The sequence below is a fragment of the Phalangium opilio genome, unplaced genomic scaffold, assembly GCF_054372755.1.
Source record: "Phalangium opilio isolate 3A_F unplaced genomic scaffold, DU_Popi_V2 ptg000217l_1, whole genome shotgun sequence".
In the NCBI taxonomy this organism is placed as follows: Eukaryota; Metazoa; Arthropoda; class Arachnida; order Opiliones; family Phalangiidae; genus Phalangium; species Phalangium opilio.
The window spans coordinates 11,971,928-11,990,589 of NW_028324218.1; the positions used below are offsets into that span (position 1 = coordinate 11,971,928).

At 37.8% G+C, this 18,662-nt stretch overlaps 1 protein-coding gene across 3 annotated transcripts in view; it reads right to left on the bottom strand.

Moving 5' to 3' along the window:
- The window catches only part of LOC149616327 (potassium voltage-gated channel subfamily KQT member 1-like), a 50,591-nt gene that overhangs the window by 23,779 nt on the left and 8,150 nt on the right, over positions 1-18,662 (bottom strand). The gene's annotated exons all lie outside the window — the stretch shown is intronic.

The window sequence follows — 18,662 nt, forward strand, 5'->3', positions numbered from 1 at the left end:
AGACCTGCACGGGCCGAGTTTTTCAGGCCCGACCCAAGCCCGGCCCGGTTTTAGAATTTTGAATAAGCCCGAAACCCGGCCCGAGTCCGAGTACATAGTTGGTTTTTCGGCCCGGTCCGGCCCGGCCCGTTACATGCATTAACCAAGCCCGGCCCGGCCCGTTACATGCATTAACCAAGCCCGGCCCGGCCAGGCCCGACACATTGAATGAATTGAACAGGCCCGGCCCGGCCCGGCCCGTTACACGAAGTTCAGTTGTAATTTTTATATTTTTTTACATAAAATCAATGATTTGAATTCATATTTGCCTTAGCGTCGTGTATTATTTATTTCTTTTGATAATTGTTCGTTACATTTGTTCTTAGAAGCTTATACTCATTTAAATAATCTTTCATTTGAACTTTGGATTAAATGAGAATCAAGTTCGGCCCGGCCCGGCCCGTTAACTTCCAAAATTTTAAAAGCCCGACCCGGCCCGGCCCGTTAATTTCCAAAATTTTAAAAGCCCGACCCGATAAATTTTCAAAAGTTGAGCCCGGTCCGTGCAGGACTCTGAACCCTATTCCTCGCCCGGCATAAATTAATTTACTGGAAATGAGACGCTCCAAGCGGAAAATGACCAAACTAAATGAGGGAGGGAGAGGTAGGTTCTCCCGATAGAGGAGGCTGAGATAAAAGTGTTAGATGGAACTCGACCAATGTTTGTTTCAGAAATACTCACGACGGAAGCCTCATTAAATGCTGAAATGCGATCACTAGTGCCAGGAATTATACCAATTCTTCAGCCCTTTACTTTCAGTCCTCATTCTACTTCTGTTGTGAACTATTTAGGCGTTATAAAAAGTTCCATTCACAGCTAGTTTGGCATTTACACAGTTATCAATATTTTAACCATCCCAGTATGATTTCTTTTTTTTTTTTTTTAAAAAAAAAAGCAGGAAATATGCGGATAGAAATGGAAGCTATAGTCAGTCCCTTGGTTCAAGCAGAAGTGGTATGAGACTAGAAGTATTGAGCTAACCAAATTCTTCACTCGGCATTAGTGAAAAGACTTGATAACGCAAGAGCGGTTGGCCCTCTAGTAGCGGTTTCTGAATAGACCCTAAAAGAAAATAAACAAGCTGGACACCTTATATCGCCGAGTCGGGATTTTTCGAATAGAGTACCAACGCCATCTAGTGGCGAAACATTTCGTTGAATAAATTTATTCGTCTGCTCTTTCAATTTCAAAGAAGTTCAAGGCTTAGTGAATTACTGTTAGTATATATTAGAAGTATTTATAAAGTTGGAAGTAACATGAAAAATTAAACAAATTATTAGCAATGACTAGTCACCGTGGTACAGCATGTTGTGTACACAACTACAAGAGTTATTCACGTGTTCACCGTGACCTAGTTGATAAAAAGATAAGTTTTTCTGTTTTTCCTAATGATGTTGCCCTTAAGGAAGAATGGATCGCCAGAATTCAGCTTAGTTTTGATATCGATGGCGATAATCAACCTAGATCGTCGAAAAAATTAAAATGGCAACCAAAAATATATAGTGCCTTTGCCAAAATCTGAAACTCTGTAATTTCAATGACAAGCTTAGGAAATCTCCTTACCTTTCGACGATTTGAGACTCCATTGCAAAAACAACGAGGTAATTAAGTTGTGAGCTTGTGGTAAAGCTACATCTGCTCTAAAACAGTTGCTAAATTACTTTTACCCGAAACTTCAGCTCCCAAGTTCCGCCATTAAATTTTTAAAGTACACTTCCTTGCCACTACTGCGCAAAATCGGCCCATAGCCGTCTAAACCAATCAGATTAATATACTGATTACCCAGAATGCTCTTTCAATCCTCAAAAGACGGTTAGGAAATTTGAACGATTTTCTTTAAGGGTGTATTTTCCCTCCAAAACGGTGAGACGCTCGCGGTGGTAGACGGCCGAACTAGATTCAAGGAGCCGCGTCGTGTTCGGGCGCTTTAGGTTGAGGGGAAGGGGGTGGGAAATGTTTTTGGAACTCGACCAATTTTTCTCTCTCTAGTTTTAGCGCGTGGGAATCGGCATAAAATCCTCAAATTTGTTCACTAGTGCCAGGATGTACTATCAATGCTAGAGCCCTTCACTTCTAGTCTCATCTCGCTTCTGGTTCAAGTAATGATATAAAACTACTCATTTTATTATGAAGTTAACTTTGGTCTCAAACCGAACCGTTAAAGTTTCTATAAGATAACACGCATGAAAATGCCTATTTTTATGGTTTATCTTTGTAAGTACAGACATAAATGATGAACATAATTAAATCACTTTGATTGCTGAAACATATCACACTTTGATTGCTGAAACATATTTAGTCGAGATCCAATAAATACAAAGTTCGATATGAGCTTAAAGGCAATCCGTATGTATTTTCTGATAGAGAAGTATTACATAGTTCTGATATAAGTCAGTACTGACTGACCGACTGACTGCCTGACAGAAAAATAATCAACCAGCCCAAACCGCTTTGCCTAGAAGGTTGAAATTTCGCAAGGATGTTACACTTAAGTAGTAGGCACGCACTGAGAAAGATTTTTACAATCCGCGGCCATGTTTAAAAATGGCGGCCATAAATGTAACAAACATTCTCAATGGAATAACTTCCATGCATTTCAACAGATTTCTGTTATATTCAGTACACTGGTTCCCTATGTCCTGTAGACGGGCCTTGTGGCTTTTGGGCTTCAATTTTCCGTCATTTTTTAAAATGGCAGCCCGAAAACAAATAAAAATGTCCCGACGGGCTGATGGGCCTTTACTACTAGTACTGTATATAATGTTTTGTTAAGCGGTGCAATGTGCGTCGCAAGCAGAATTAATAAGTGCGAGTCATCAGTTGAGTGACTGAGTTAAATTTATCACAAATTACTCACATTATTTCCAACGCTTTGCAAGGCAGTTTGACGCTTATTATTTACAGAACTTTCCAAATGACTTTTTCTTTTTGTCAGATTAGTCCAAACAAGAAAAGCTCACTACAACTCTTCTTGGAAATTTTGAGCATGATCAATTGGAATGAATGCACGTGCATCGGATAATAAACGTATCTACATGTAAAATATTATAAAATCTTTTGAACGTTTTTCAGACAAAACTGTAATTGCTTATACTACAATTCGTAAAAGGTTGTTGTACGGAAAAGTGACATTATGAAGTTAGCGCTGTTTTCGAAAATGGAGTTGAGAAAATGTCTTACTGGCCCTCAAAATGTTAATATTAAAAATTACGTAAAGGTGTCTCTATAAGACATACACTTTATAATCAGAAAAAATACAAGCGACACAGCTAGTCTGTATGGTACCACGATAATATTTAGGAGCTTGCTTCATATAAATCAGAGAGCGCAAAAAAAAAACTCAGCCCAAAAAACACAAGGGGTTTTATTGGGTTTACCATCATAATAAATCCTATGAAAAACATTAACATGTACAAAAATGGGCCAAGCCTCGCCTCGTGCCCTTTCCGCCGTAAAACGTTCTGAGATCCCATGTAGAGCCAAGTCTGCCTTTTGTTCTCATTCAATCGCCAATTGAACAATTATGTTATAAATTAAGTCCTTTTCCTAATTAATAACCAATATTCTTTGACTCTATCATTATTATACATCTTTGTTCGTATCAAAAATATCGTGACTTGGCAATCGCATGTAATTACCTTATAAACGTGTACATATCCACTCGACCATAAACAATTTAGTGAACATCCCCTCGATTATTTTAAAATCGGCGACGATTTAGTGAATATCCCCTCCACTCCCTTTTAATATTACTTACCTGCGATTGCCAAGTCACGATATTTTTGATACGAACAAAGATGTATAATAATGATAGAGTCAAAGAATATTGGTTATTAATTAGGAAAAGGACTTAATTTATAACATAATTGTTCAATTGGCGATTGAATGAGAACAAAAGGCAGACTTGGCTCTACATGGGATCTCAGAACGTTTTACGGCGGAAAGGGCACGAGGCGAGGCTTGGACCATTTTTTTACATGTTAATGTTTTTCATAGGATCTCACTTCTTTTTGCAGAAACTCTCGTTATACTTCGGTAGTTATATTAAAACAAGACCTCTCGTTGTTCTTCGTTTGTCAATATAATTGCTAACGCTTGTCCATATTTACGCTGAATTACCCCTTTCGACCCCTAGAGAGTATTCAAAAAGATAGTACGCTATATCCTAATATAAGAATGTAGCATCAGTTACTACCTTTCTTTTACGACACACTATTTCTGTTGAAAAGACGGCAGCGCCATCTGGTTTTAAAATAAAGAACTAAAGAACAATTTTATAAAAATTTCGGGATGTTTTAATTTTTCTGTGCTTTATAAAATAAATGAAAACTAAATCCTGAATTTTAAGTTTCTATCTACCCTAGAAGTACCTTAGAATTTTGATGATCGGTGAGTGAGTGAGTGAGTGACAAAACAAGGTAGATTTCACCTTCGATATTTCGAAAAGTATATAGGGTAGGAACTTGAAATTTGGAAACTATTTCTAGGATTGACATTCCTCGCGGCAAGCAAAATTTCACACTTTTACCTATACCCATCACGAAGTTACAGTGGTCTTAAAAGTGCCGTGAGTTGCTTCGAGAAAAGGATGTCAGTGCTCGACTTGGCGGGGAGCACTGCCGTGCTCCCAGAACCAATCACTAAAATATTAAATTTTCAACAAGTTAAAGAGTTATTGCCATAATTTTCGTCATCCACAAACTTAAAATACGAAAAAAATCCTTGAAAAATCTAGTTTATTATGATATGTTTACTTTGGTATTTGGTTTCGTAGAAATTTATAAAATTGCAATCAAGGTTTTGTGTTTGGAAAAGGCTTAGCTAAATTTTGTTTCGTTTGATGACGTAGTAAGGAGAAATTTTCTCTCTTGATGTCGCTCACGTGACGCCTGTTAGTGTCTCAGCGCCGCGTTAAGCCTATTTTATTCAGATTCGCGCGGCATTGGTATACTCGGGAGTCTCAGACGCGCACGCTTGGCTTTTCCGCGAGATGCCGTGAGTGACGTAGCAAGGAGAAAAACCCGCCAAAAATCTTCTCCGCAAATTTGCTTTTGCCCCCAAATTTCAAGTTTTCGAAGTGTTTTTTCCCTCACATTAAAATATTTATTAAGTATATTTTTGGAACCAGAAGAGTTTAAACTCTCAAAAAAGTAAGGTTTTCTTTAGATTTGAGATAATTTTTAAATCAGTTCGGTATTCCTTTAAATGCTAAAATTATTTCTTTTTGAAGATATTTATTGTTTCAACTTCGAAATTATTATTTAATATTATTTACTTCTTTTTATGAAACATTTTATAATATTTATTATTAAGCACCGACTTTTGAATGACAATTTCTACAATTCACCCAACTTCTAGATGTAAAGAACCCAACAAAACCCGGTGGGCTGTATTTTATTTAATTTAAAACCCGGGATTTTTGGAACCCAGGGTGAAATAAGTAGAACATAAATTAAACACCATGAAAATAATCGCAAAATAGGTCGGACAAAAAAAAACTCAAATGAGATCGAATAAACATGATTGGAGGACAGTCATAGGTATCTATGAACGTTCGAAGACCGATTTTTTTTTAAATGGGTTTTTGGGGAAATCAAGACGCATGAAGGCAGTGCGTCATAAGCTTTCCACTCTAATATTGTATCGTCGTAGCGCTTTGATTAATTGTCAATAATTGGAGGAAAATCGGAGTACCAACGCCCTAACTCAAACTTAGTATAGAGATGTTATTTAGTCAATCAAACTATAATGATTATACTCTGTTAAGCTAAGGCCATCACTTTAGGAATGTTAATCAAAATTTATTAAATTATATACACACAGAGGCTTAGCCAAAGCAATTCATGTGTCGATTTTCGGTGGTTACCGAAGTTTAACATTGTAATTAATTCAGTCAATAATTCCTACATAGTAATTGTAGAACTTAGGAATGCTGCATGGTTTTACCTGAATCCATACAAAATTGAATATACATCAGGAATATCGTGCCATAGAGATGACAGAGCAATAGATGAATTCAACCATGCAGTGGAAATGATGCGGCACTGAAACTCTCAGTGTACCCTTCAGTAGGCGATTGTTAAGGGCTGACGGGTAGCACCATTTTATTTGTATGAGAACCAGCTACTACTTCTTCAGACATAGGGGGTGTCCTTTGCGATTCCGTACTGTACGACCCTTCCTAAACGCTGAGGATGCTGGGAGGACTTCGGTGTAGTAGGTGGGGATAGAGGCAACGTTATAGGTATGAAGCTTTTCACTCCATCTCTCGCTCCTTAAAGATACAACCATATCACTGAACCCCTTCGCGTGTGTGTTTTAGGTGTGAAACTGGTGATGCTATCTACAAGCGCCGAGGTAAACTAGAATATCACTAACAATAACACCATGTTAACACTCATCCTATCACTGAAGTTGAACATCGTCGAGCTCAGTGAGTACTTGGGAGGGAAACCACTCGGGATCGAATCCAACCGTTGTTCATTTAAGCTTTATTTTTTCCGTATAATCTAATGAAAGGCAGCGTGTTTGTAGACAATTACAAGTTGGGAAAACCAAAATATTACCTCTCCGTGTCGAGAAGATTATATAGACTTAAGAATCCAATGAAAACGTCGACGTTTTTGCCCTCATCCTTTCCCGCGCTTTGCGCTTCCGCATTTCATCTTTACTCTAAACATTATCTTCCTCCATTTTACATAAAAAAATCAAATACTGACCAAAAGAAGCGGCAAAAACCTGCTGGCTCTTTACAACCACTTAATTTGACTTAATATCCAATTTCCAACAACAATAATATACCGGTAGTTTAATTGACAACCTACTAGCATCGAAATTCTCATCAAGAATGGCTCCCGCGGATAAAAAAGGGCAATTTTCTACTAGGTGGGCGTTATCTCATTAGATTTGAAAAATATCATTTGTCTTTTTTACCAATGCCTAACCGTTTGGATTTTTTTAAAGCAATCTTAGCACCAAAAAATATTTTTTGATACAAAATAAATGTTTTATATTCTTATTAAGAATAAAAACAAGAGGATAAAAAAGGTCTGTCTCTGTCCTCTCGTAATTTTTTAAGCTTTTATCATGATTACTCTATTCAACAGTAACAAGGAGTATAAACCCATTAGTGGAAGCAGTATTTTTTTTAAACAATCTCGCTTATGTTTATCCTCTCTAGACTTCGCTAAAAACGTATTACTCCTACGTAAAATATTAATACCATTATCCATTATTAGTATTATCCATATTTTCATTTCATATACAGAGAAAAGAAATTATTATGTTTCTGAGAGGAGCTTCCCATTTTGGTTGTTGTTTTGAAAAGTATATCGAAATGCACGGGCCTTGATAGATATAGGAGGCAATGAATGAAATATATCACAATGCACGGGCCTTGATAGATATAGGAGGCGATGATAATCTCTCTCTTTGCACGAGAGGTTTATCTTTAATATTTAAATAAATACAATTATTTTTAAATATTTTAATCTTCAATAATTAACATTAATAATAGTTAAATCGTTTAAAATAAAGTTATACCTATTATCATCTCAAACTTCGCTAATACTGACGTTTAAAGTGAAGGGTAACCCTCTTGCCCGCTTTCTTCAAATTTTGGGGTATATATATACGATTCGTTTCCATTATAATAGTAAGGAAAAAGCGCAATTGCGAAAACCTTTGGTGGCGATCCCACCTTAGGGAGGCTAGACGTTTCTCGTAACCCTAGCTGATCGCCGCGTATATCCTAAAACCAAAGCCAGTAAGAACAGACTGGTGTCCGTGTGTGATGGACAAAGACCAGAAGATGGTGGTGTGAGAACTCAAGTAGAGGAGCCATTTCCGTGACTGTGAAAGCAGTTCGGAAATGGCGAACACGTTTGCTCCGATACGCAAACTGCGAACGCGGTCACGTGGGTGTAACAAAGGACAGACAGACAGACACACACACACAGACTACGTCACACGGAGAGGTAAAAACATTCGCGTGATTAAACGTTGAAATATTTCTTTATTCTCAAATTTAATAGTTCCTTCACTCGTCGATAGATGGCGCAACAAAATGTACATTTTATCACACATGAGATGGGGGACGCTCTTCCCCCCATAACAAAGACTCTCGAGCCCCGCCTCGAAATAGTTTATCTAGGCCATTAACGAGGCTATAAATACACGTCGTAAGTTTTTCCTCGTATTTCAATAAGAGGTCAAGAGGACAGTGAGTGGCAGCTCTTTAGAGGCAAGGCTTACGATTTCGCTAATGACTCTGAGTTCTAGTATAACGAAAACATCACACGCGCTTGTTAAAACTTATTTTAACAATTAGTTTTTTTTTGTTATCGCGACACGTGACATCATTTGAAAATCGCTACATCCTGAAACATGACGCGTTAAGAAAAGTTACTTTATAGATAATCTTAAAGTCCTTTATTGCTGGTACAAGATAGAGAAAGGGAAGGACAATACGAAGGAGGGACTAAGCGTCTTTGCGTGAAACGTTTCAGTCGTGAAGGCCAGTCCTTCGTGCTATTAGTTGTATATTACCAGAAGTAAGATAAGGGACTAGAAGTATCGAGGTGACCAAATTCCTCACTTGGTGAAAGTGAATATTCTTGATAACACACAAACGGTTGGCCCTCTGGTAGCGGTTTCTGAATTTTCCCCCCAAAACGTGAGACGCTCGCGACGGTAGACGGCCGAACTAGGTTCAAGCACCCGCGTCCGTGTTCCGCGGCTTTAGGTTGAGGGGAGGGGGTAGGAACTTTTTTTTTTGGAACACTACTAATTTGGTTCTCTCTAGTGAAGGCCCGATGGAAGCGGCATAAAATCCTCAAATTAGTTCACTAGTGCCAGCATCTATTACTAATGTTAGAGCACTTTACTTCTAGTCCCTTATCTTACTTCTGATAATACTGATACACTAAATAAATAATAGTAGTGTTTCCATGGAACGGAAACTACCTGATGATTTACAGGAAGTTTAGAGCAGTTAATCTAGATCAAAACATAGCATATAGTGTTTTATAACGGAAATCCATTATTTACTTCTATGTTTATACACGGAATAACACGATATTGTATTTCAATATCAATCTTTGTTTCAAATAAGAAAAATAACACATGGCAGCTTAATATAAAATTATTTTCGTACTTATTATGACGTTGTTTGCTGTTCACGCCATTCACAATAAATTTTGCACTAAACTAACCTTAATATAACAAGCGTTGAAACATTTTTTTCATAACTAGTGTTTTCGAGTGTCTGAGGATTCCTTATCACCAACACCCTAACCTGGAATGACCATGTCGATCTTAGGATGTGGCGACTAAGACCCCTTCAAAAGCACTTTCCGACACAAATCCTTAAACACGCTGTACATAGCTCTGATTTTCCCAGTCTCAGCACCGATAGCAAAAAAAAAAAAAAAAAAAATATGAAAAAGAAAAAAAAACAAAAACGCTGGATAACCTGCAAGTTATGCATAAGTAGGGAGCTCAATTAGCAAAGTACCAGAACCGAGGGGGGGGGGCGTCGCTCCTTCAAATCTCGAACACCTAGGTTTTTCAAATCACTTCCCAAATCTAGCAAATCCCTAAAATCGCTGTGAAATCAATCAAATCGTTCAAATCGCTGCACAAATCAGTGAAATTGCTAGTAAATCATTTAAATCACTATAAAAATCAGTGAAATCATTCGTAAATCAGTCAAATCAAGAAATCATCAAATCATTAAAATCACTATGAAATCAATGCAAAACCACTCGAATTACTAGCAAATCATTATAATCACTATGAAATCAATGCAAAACCACTCGAATTACTAGCAAATCATTATAATCACTATGAAATCAATGCCAAATTACTCGAATTACAAGCAAATCATTCGAATCACTAGCAAATCATTCAAATAGCTAGCAAATCATTCAAATCACTAGCAAATCATTCAAATCACTAGCAAATCATTCAAATCACTAGCAAATCATTCAAATCACTAGAAAATCATTCAAATCACTAGAAAATCATTCCAATCACTAAAAAATCATTCAAATCACTAGAAAATCATTCAAATCACTAAAAAAAGCATTCAAATCACTAGCAAATCGTTCAAATCCCCTACAAATCATTCAAATCAGCGACAAATCATTCAACTTATCGTTAAGTCACCAGTCATTGAAATCGTAAAAATCATTCAAATCACATAAATCGGATCGAAATCATCGTAAAATCGAGAAATTGTCTCTCGTACGCTCTGATGCGTAATGACGGCCCCCTCGACCAGAACGCTCTTCTGCCAACGCGGTAAGAACATTCGGTAAGTGAATCCTAAGACGTTAGATATTGCTTAAAAGAAGAACTTTAGTGGACCGGTAACTGTGAAAGCCCATCTAACATCTCTGGATCCACTTACTGGATATTCCGTCATAACCCTTTATAAAGCATACGATACTGTGGCCAGTGCACCCTTTATGTCTAATATGAAAAATGATGGAATTACATGGAGTGTGTCAGATTAAATTCAACATGTAAAAAAGAAGATAAATTACATGACAAACTATGTCGGAGTCCTAACTACAACAAAATAGGAAGTTAAGTATAAAGTGCCTTCCTACAGAACAAAAGAAACCAGTTAAGATGCACGCTATAAGATTTTGTACTCTTAAAATATTCATGGCCGCCTTGAAGCATACTTGAGAAACAACTTCATATTTCTTTTAGTTGATCGTGAAGGCTGGTGTATAAACGTCTTTTTCACTTGCCATAAGTATAGTTTGGTGGCTAGCTAAAGTACCTACTTGAAAATCATATAAGTTGCCTATATAGTTTAACGTTGAAAAAGGCCCATTGCTCATGGCACATTGAGTCAAGATATACTGAGACGGCGTCCACACGCTTTTGGCATTTTTGACGTTGAAACTGAACTGAAGCGAAGGTAAAAAAGAGCGTTTTAGGCTTTATAACGTAGGTTTATATGGAAAGGTTTCCCGCCTACAACTCAAGATCTAATTCGCGGTGAAATTATTTTTTCTCACGTTCGATAATTCTATAGAGCGCGCAGGTACATTACAGTACGGGGTCCCTTAATGATAGAATGCACGCAGAAAGTACCGAGGATTGCGTTTAAAGAGAAATTACTTCGCGCTTCAGTTAACTAGCCATGAAAATTTTCTCCCCGAGTGTCGAGCCTTTCTTCATGAATAATATATATAAAATAGCTTGCTTGAAAGTAGGAAATCTAACCCTTTTTACACTAAACTTGTGCCTTAGAAAAGCTCTTCTAAAGGCCTTTTCAGACAATATATATTTTGGCTAAGTTAGATGGGCCAAAAGGTTGAATCAGCAAATATTGGTCAGTGATAAATTTTTCATTTGTGGTTTAACTTATCCTACTTCTGTTCACATGCACCAACTAGTTTATTCAATTCAAGTTAAGTCATCTAAATAAGTCAAAAAGTTGTACTGTCTGAAAAAGCCTTTAATTGCGAATCCTGAAAGTTAGAATTCTGCTTCACATCGATGTGAAAGCAGTATTTTTTCACATCCCTAGCACATTGAACGTAGGGAAATATATCCCATTTACTTCCCCCACCCAAGGGACCTCCTTTAACCAGTGCTTTGAAATATCAAGGGAGATTTCATGGTATTGGATTCAGGATGTAATGATAGACATAGGTTACAACCCCTTTATAACGGGGCGGTTCACCAGAGGTGTTTATTAACATGGCGGCGACGTTTATAGTGTAGGAAACTTGTGAGGAATGCGCCTGACTAAACAAAACCTTTGCGTATCAATTATATAATTTTTCAAAGGGTTTAAAGTTGACATGCTAAGCTTACCGCTCATTTTTGAAAAACTAAGGCTCTATTTTATAAACACCGAGGTAAAAAACAGTTGTCAATTAGCGAGCGACACCTCACGTGATTTATTCGGCGATTAAAAGCGCGTGCTACGGATTTATTATGGTTTAAAATGTATCGTTATATATTCTTACTAATAACAACATCTTAAACGTGAGCACACAAAACCAGACTCTATTTTTAAAAGATTCTAGTATCTCTTCATGTTTTAAACAAAGAACAAGATTTGGTTATGAAGAATGGGATATGTTACATTGGGTGATAATTTAGACGGAGGTTTTACTTTTAGCTATTTGTCTTCTTATTTTTCTGCTAGAGACACGGTAACTGTGACGCGCATGCGTGGTTGAAATGTTTCTTTGGCTTCAGCGCCGGTTTACGGATATCAGAGATGACTCGTAACCGACAGACTAGAAAGTATTCATAAGAATAAGTACTTGTTTATATGAACTGAAAAGACGACCCATGCAGGAATGTGGGTAACAATTATTTGAATTACGTCACTGGCGCCATGCGACGCCAAGGTCAAAAGACTCTGTATGAAGTGTGACGGCACCTAGTCAATGTTCGCGAGATGGCAGAATTTCATTTAACCACGCCTCTACTCGGTCACGTGCCTCTGACGTATTTGGAATAATTTTCACCACCCACAGCTGCCATCATTTGAGTTCCACCTGGGATAGAATTAATTTTAGAAGTAGGAATGGAGAACAGAGTAATCTGGGCGCGCGTCAAAGTCCTGGACCCCCTTCCTTGGGATGGGGGTATGAAAGAAGAGGCGGGTCCTAGCGAGAGAGGTAAAAAGGAATTACGTATTTTTCGCCGTCCCAGTCAGCAACGTCATCAAAACGTAGTTTAAGTGAGCCAATCAGAAAATTTAAACTTTTCGTTACGTGTTGGAGGGAGGGGCTCTATACTTGGGCTATGAGTCGGACTGAAGTAAAAAATATCCGTTCTCCATTCAAACTTCTAAAATTAAATCTATCCCTGGTTCCATTTAACAGCTATATAAAAATTGATAAAAAATAGCTTTTTGTAAGACATAATTCTGTCTTCATACAATTTAGTCTCAATCCAAGACTGCTAAAGATTAACTTTCAAAGCGTTCATTATATTCGATCACATTGGTTTATTAAAGCCACATTTCAAACAGAAGAGAGGTTATGAAAAGACGGCTAACGCCTCAATCAAACCAATTTGAAAAGAAGACGTTAACTGAGACACCTTGTCGACAGCCCCCCTTTCAATACACACATCAATGACATAAAGAGAAAAGGATCGTGCACATAGAATACAATATTTGCTCGAACGGAATTAAAGGGTGTGGTTGCGCTTTCGGTTCAATGCTTCTTTCACCGTACTCGTCTCTATGTGCACACTTTATTCTTGGAAATATTGCGTTCTACAATGTCACAAAACCTTTTCTCAGTTCGCGGTTTGTTTTATTTCAAACGTCAGCAAATGCTTTTCACATCTGTACACTAATGTTTCCATTTGTTCTAAATTATTATGGCATGACTGCTCGCAACTAATTTAAATTATAGCCCAGGGTAACGTTGCTTTCGACAACGTTAAACGCGAACTCTGCATTATATTAAATATATTTTTTAATGGTTACATTTTCTTGAGTATGGTAGAAAAAACAATCGGTACATAACATTGGGAATTGTATTTTTATTTCTTCAGACCAGTGATAGATTTAATTTTAGAAGCAGGAATGGGGAACAGAGTAATCTGGGCGCGCGTCAAAGTCTCGGACCCCCTTCCCGGGACGGGGGGGGGTATGAAAGAAGAGGCGGCTCCTAGCGATAGAGGTTAAAAGGAATTCGTATTTTTCGCCGTCCCCGTCAGCAACATCATCAAAGCGTAGTTTAAGTGAGCCACTAAGATAATTTAAACTTTTCGCTACGTGCTGGAGGGAGTGGATCTACACTGGGCTATGAGTCGGACTGATGTAAATACTAACATTTCTCCATTCCTACTTCTAAAATTAAATATATTCCTGATCAGACTAATAATAGTAATAGAAATAGTTTGAAGCTTGCTGAATCTAAATTTAAATTTACACTTTTAAGTTACAATAGAACTCGTGTTTTCTGCGCTACGCTCTTTTTGAACAGTAAGACATCTTCTTGCACGATTTTATATTTATTCGCTGTCATTTGTCAACAAGACTCGTGCTAGGTACACGTAATATTAGGATTTTAATAAGATTTTTTCTAAATAATATATTTTTTATTTCTGTCCATTCAAAACAGTATACGGACTAAATACCCCCAAGACAAAAGACCCCCGGTCATAATCCCCCCATTTTTAAAAACGTACAAAATCCCCCTTCTCTCAAGACAAAATCCCCCGGTCATTTTCCCCCCATCCAAGTTAAGAGTACAAAATCCCCCCACTATCAAGACAAAATCCCCCCACTCTGTAGACAAAATCCCCCTACTCTCTAGTCAAAATCCCCCTACGCTCTAAACAAAATTCCCCGGTCATAATCCTCGGTTACGTTATGTTAGGTTAGGTTAGGTTGCGTTGTGTTGTGTTTGGTTGGGTTGGGTTGGGTTGACATGCAACAGTTCTTGAACTGTATCGGAAATAATTTGGCTTGGAATTAAGAAAATCTACTTTCAATATTAAAGAATATAATTATTAAACGCATGAGTTGATGTTTTTTTTCCTTATAAATCTTCATATAAAACGAAATCGTTCTCTAGGGTATTTTGTCGTAAACACAGTTTGGGGGATTTGTCCTGGGGCTGGGGGTATTTTGTCTTCGGCATCCATTCGGGGGGAAATTGTCGGGGGATTTTGTCTCCTACCTGAGGGGATTATGTCCTTTTCTTCTCAAATGGGGGATTATGTCCAGGGGGGATTATGTCCTACATTCATTAAAAACAACTCGGATTGACTATCTGCTTTTACACTTTCAAACTTTAATTTCTAATAATATTTATTAAATTTGTAGTGTTCGTCCATCGACCCCGACACCGGTACCCATGAGAGGCTAAGATGTAAAATGTAGTCAGGTTTTTTTTTGGCGCTAGATTTTTGTACTAGAAAATTATTTCTTGTACTGTTCTAAAAACATTCGTCCGATTCGTCTCGTATGAGTTGTCTTTTATAAAAAGCAAAGAAGGTAACAATTAAACAGACACCAGTAACAAAGGCCAAAGTTCACCTTCCTCCTTTTCGCTGACCTGCGTACCCCTCCCCCTTCTTTTATAATGGAAATGACCCTTCGTGGAAATTGTCGCTGCAACTGCATAGCTTGGAATTTAGTGTGCTTTTTGTAGTTACTAGCCTGATACCAGAAGTGAGATGAGACTAGAAGTATCGAGGTAACCAAATTCTTCACTCGGCGAAAGGGAATATTCTTGATAACACACCAACGGTTGGCCCTCTAGTAGCGGTTTCCGAATATTCCATTCAAAACGTGAGACGCTCGTGGCGGTAGACGGCCGAACTGGATTCAAGCACAGGCGTCCGTGTTCCGCGGCTTTAGGTTGAGGGGAAGGGGGTAGGAAATTTTTTGGAACTCGACCAATTTTTTTCTCTTTAGTGTAGGCGCGATGGCAGCGGCATAAAATCCTCAAATTTGTTCACTAGTGCCAGGATCTACTTCCAATGCTAGAGCCCTTCACTTCTAGTCTCATCTTACTTCTACTGATACTAGCACAGGCATTTTATAATCCTCCTTATTAATAAATAAGCTACTTTCCAAATAATAATGCATTTTACGACTTTTCATAATTTTTCTACATTTCTTAAACCTACGTTGTCTTATCCCGTCGTGTGTAACCCACTAACCCCGACTTGTTTTTGGGGGGGGGGAGATACCTTGACCCTGACCCAGATTAAAATTTTACCCCGTATGAACTCTAGTAATTTGTTATATTAACAAAGAAGCATGTCTGTGCGTTTTGTTGCTCATTCATATATAATTTCGATGTGACTCAGACATTGTCGTTATACCTTACTTACTTTCACTGACAGGTCCTTTATTAGATCTGCACTATCCTTACTTCAATTACTTCATTTGATATGAACCTTATTGGACCCCACCCAACTTCAATCTAATATTTTAGAAACTTTCTCCATTTCTTTCAATGGGTCAATGCATTTTCGAGGCGCAGGTGCAAATTCACACCTCTAGTCGTAACTGACACAGATGTGTTGTAAATGAAGAATTGATTAATGATATAACTGACTTGTGATAGAACGTTATTATAGAGCGATTTTATAGGATATATATATCCTCTGAAGATAGTAGTATATCCCTAACGCTGTGTCGTGAGAGCCTCAAATCCATTATTAAATTCCGAGTGAAATAATAATAAATAGAGGTTTTTAATGATAATATTAATCTAGGCTTTAAAGACATTATAGGCCTACAAATCGCCTTTTGGAGTCAAGTCTAGTGATCTTGTTTAGCACTGGCTATAAAATCATATTTTCGCCAAACATTTTGGTCATCTAGAGCAAAGCCAAATATAGAAATTGTTTAAATATAAAGTCCTCTCAAATCCAAAACAATCCGGCATAAGATGTGTCGCAGATTCAAAAATTCGGGAAACACTGCTATATGGGCCGCATTGTCTGCAAAATGAATTTGATACAATTGTCCACAGCGGTTATTAACAGAGTCGGTTCCGGTGTAACGCGACGTTACACTGCACTCAAATATTTCTGAATCATGAGAAGGACGCAGAAATGGGAACAAATCCTTCTGCGTAGAGTTTGCAAGTTCTCTCCCCACTTGTTAAAAGGAGTTTTCCTCCGCGGTCTAACCCGGTTTCTCCTTTCCATCAAAACTTGCTGAGGTTAACGGTAATAGTTAGTATAGGGCGCTGTAGGTTAGCTGTGGCATAGGGGCTAGCCACCACCCCTCTATGCAATGTAAAGGGACCCACCTGTAAATAAGTCGCGAGTTGACTTAGTGTGGACATCCCTTCCTAGACCAAGCTTAGACTATTTAATGGCAACGTATCAACTCCCTTGTATGTTCCAATACTGAGGGTTGCCTACACCCTTTTTTTATATCAAAAAGGTCTATTGGAGTAGGGTGAGTCGCTAAACCGCACTTTGTCTATCCCTTAAAGGGTGATTTCCAGCAAAAAGGGTTCAAGCGAACAGAACAATGAAGCTGGGTCAAAATATGGAAGGGTTCTCGCTAACTGAAAGCCGTGCAATGTGGTTCTAGCGAACTGAAAATGAACAATAAAAATCCTTTTAAATTTATTTCTTCTCGAATTTTTGCGTTCCCCTGAAGGAAATTCTCTATTGTGTATCTTCAGTTCGCTAGAACCACATTGCACGGCTTTCAGTTAGCGAGAACCCTTCCATCTTTTACCCCAGCGGGTATTCGAAAATTGGCACGGTCGCTCCATTGTTAGTCTCGATGCTCGGTTTTCAGCTCGCTAGAACTCTTTTCGATGCAATTCGGCCTTTAAAGAATTATATAAACTGAATTTAAAGAAATCAAAACTAACTGAACACATTTCAGACTGTCTTTGGTCCGCGGTTAATTCTTTAGTTGTTTTAATCGGGAATTGGTAAAAAATCTTTAGTTTATGAACCTCTATAGTTTTAATGTTATTTAGGTTAACTTTAACCTGTTTAAAGCAAATCTCCCCTAGTGGGAAAATATGAATTGCCTTTAACTTGGATTTGGCAGTTGAATCCAAAACCATCTGTACGTATTCCCAGTCATACAAAACACGTTACAAACAGACGCTTACTTGTACACGAAGATAAATGGGTTAATATATCTGACGTTTAGTCGATAAAAGCGCCTTTGAATTTATATTTTCGGTGTCACGTGTTCATTCACTCGTTTTACATCCACTTCTCCATAAACAAACGGGCACGTATGATGCCTTCACTAATACCATTAGTTTGTTGACAGTTTCCTGCGAAGGTAAAATTATTCACCCGAATCACCCCACTTCAGTTTGGGAATATATAACGCTTTATCAAGAAGCGACATCTAGTTTACTAGGGAGAAGGTATAAGATGCCTAAGTATTCGAGCGCCATAGTCCCAGTCCCCCTTTCAAAATACAAGGGGGGACGTAAAGGAGGCCGGGCTAATTCGCCTCTCCTCTGTCGGAAAATACGTAAGTTTCGTCATTCGTGTCGTGCTGACGTGAGTTTTCAAGAACCAATGATACGCTGGTTGTAATTTAGAGGGGGGAATTAACTCCGGACCTACGTTTGGACTGGAGATAAAGCTAGAAATGTGGCGAATTAATAGCTTCTCCCTAGTTAACTAGATATCCCTTCTTGGTTTTATGTTGTTTTTATGGGTGTATTTGTTTCAAAATTTTTAGGCAAGTTATATATATCAATGATTTTACTATTTTTGGCGCTATAATTCTACATGTAAACCACAAATTATTATTAATTATCAACGAAATATTAGTGCACTTTTTCGAAAATTTTGTTCAGTAATTTACCGGCAACTTATCAACTAAGAAAATACTGTAAATTCACATCAATATATCCGTAGATTTAAAAGTATCATATTTTACAAAACATTGATGATATTAAATTGTATCAGAAGCGTTTAGAAATGTCCGTTTTAGAAATCTACAAATGGTGGAACACATTGCGGGTGGGTATTAAACTTAGGCAAACGCTTCATTTCGAATAGTAATAATCTTAACCCACTAATTGGCTGCCAACATTAAAGCGAAAGAGAGGAAAATAGGGTCGCTGACACATCAAAATGCAAGAGAGGGAGGGGCAAATCATGGAGTCCATAT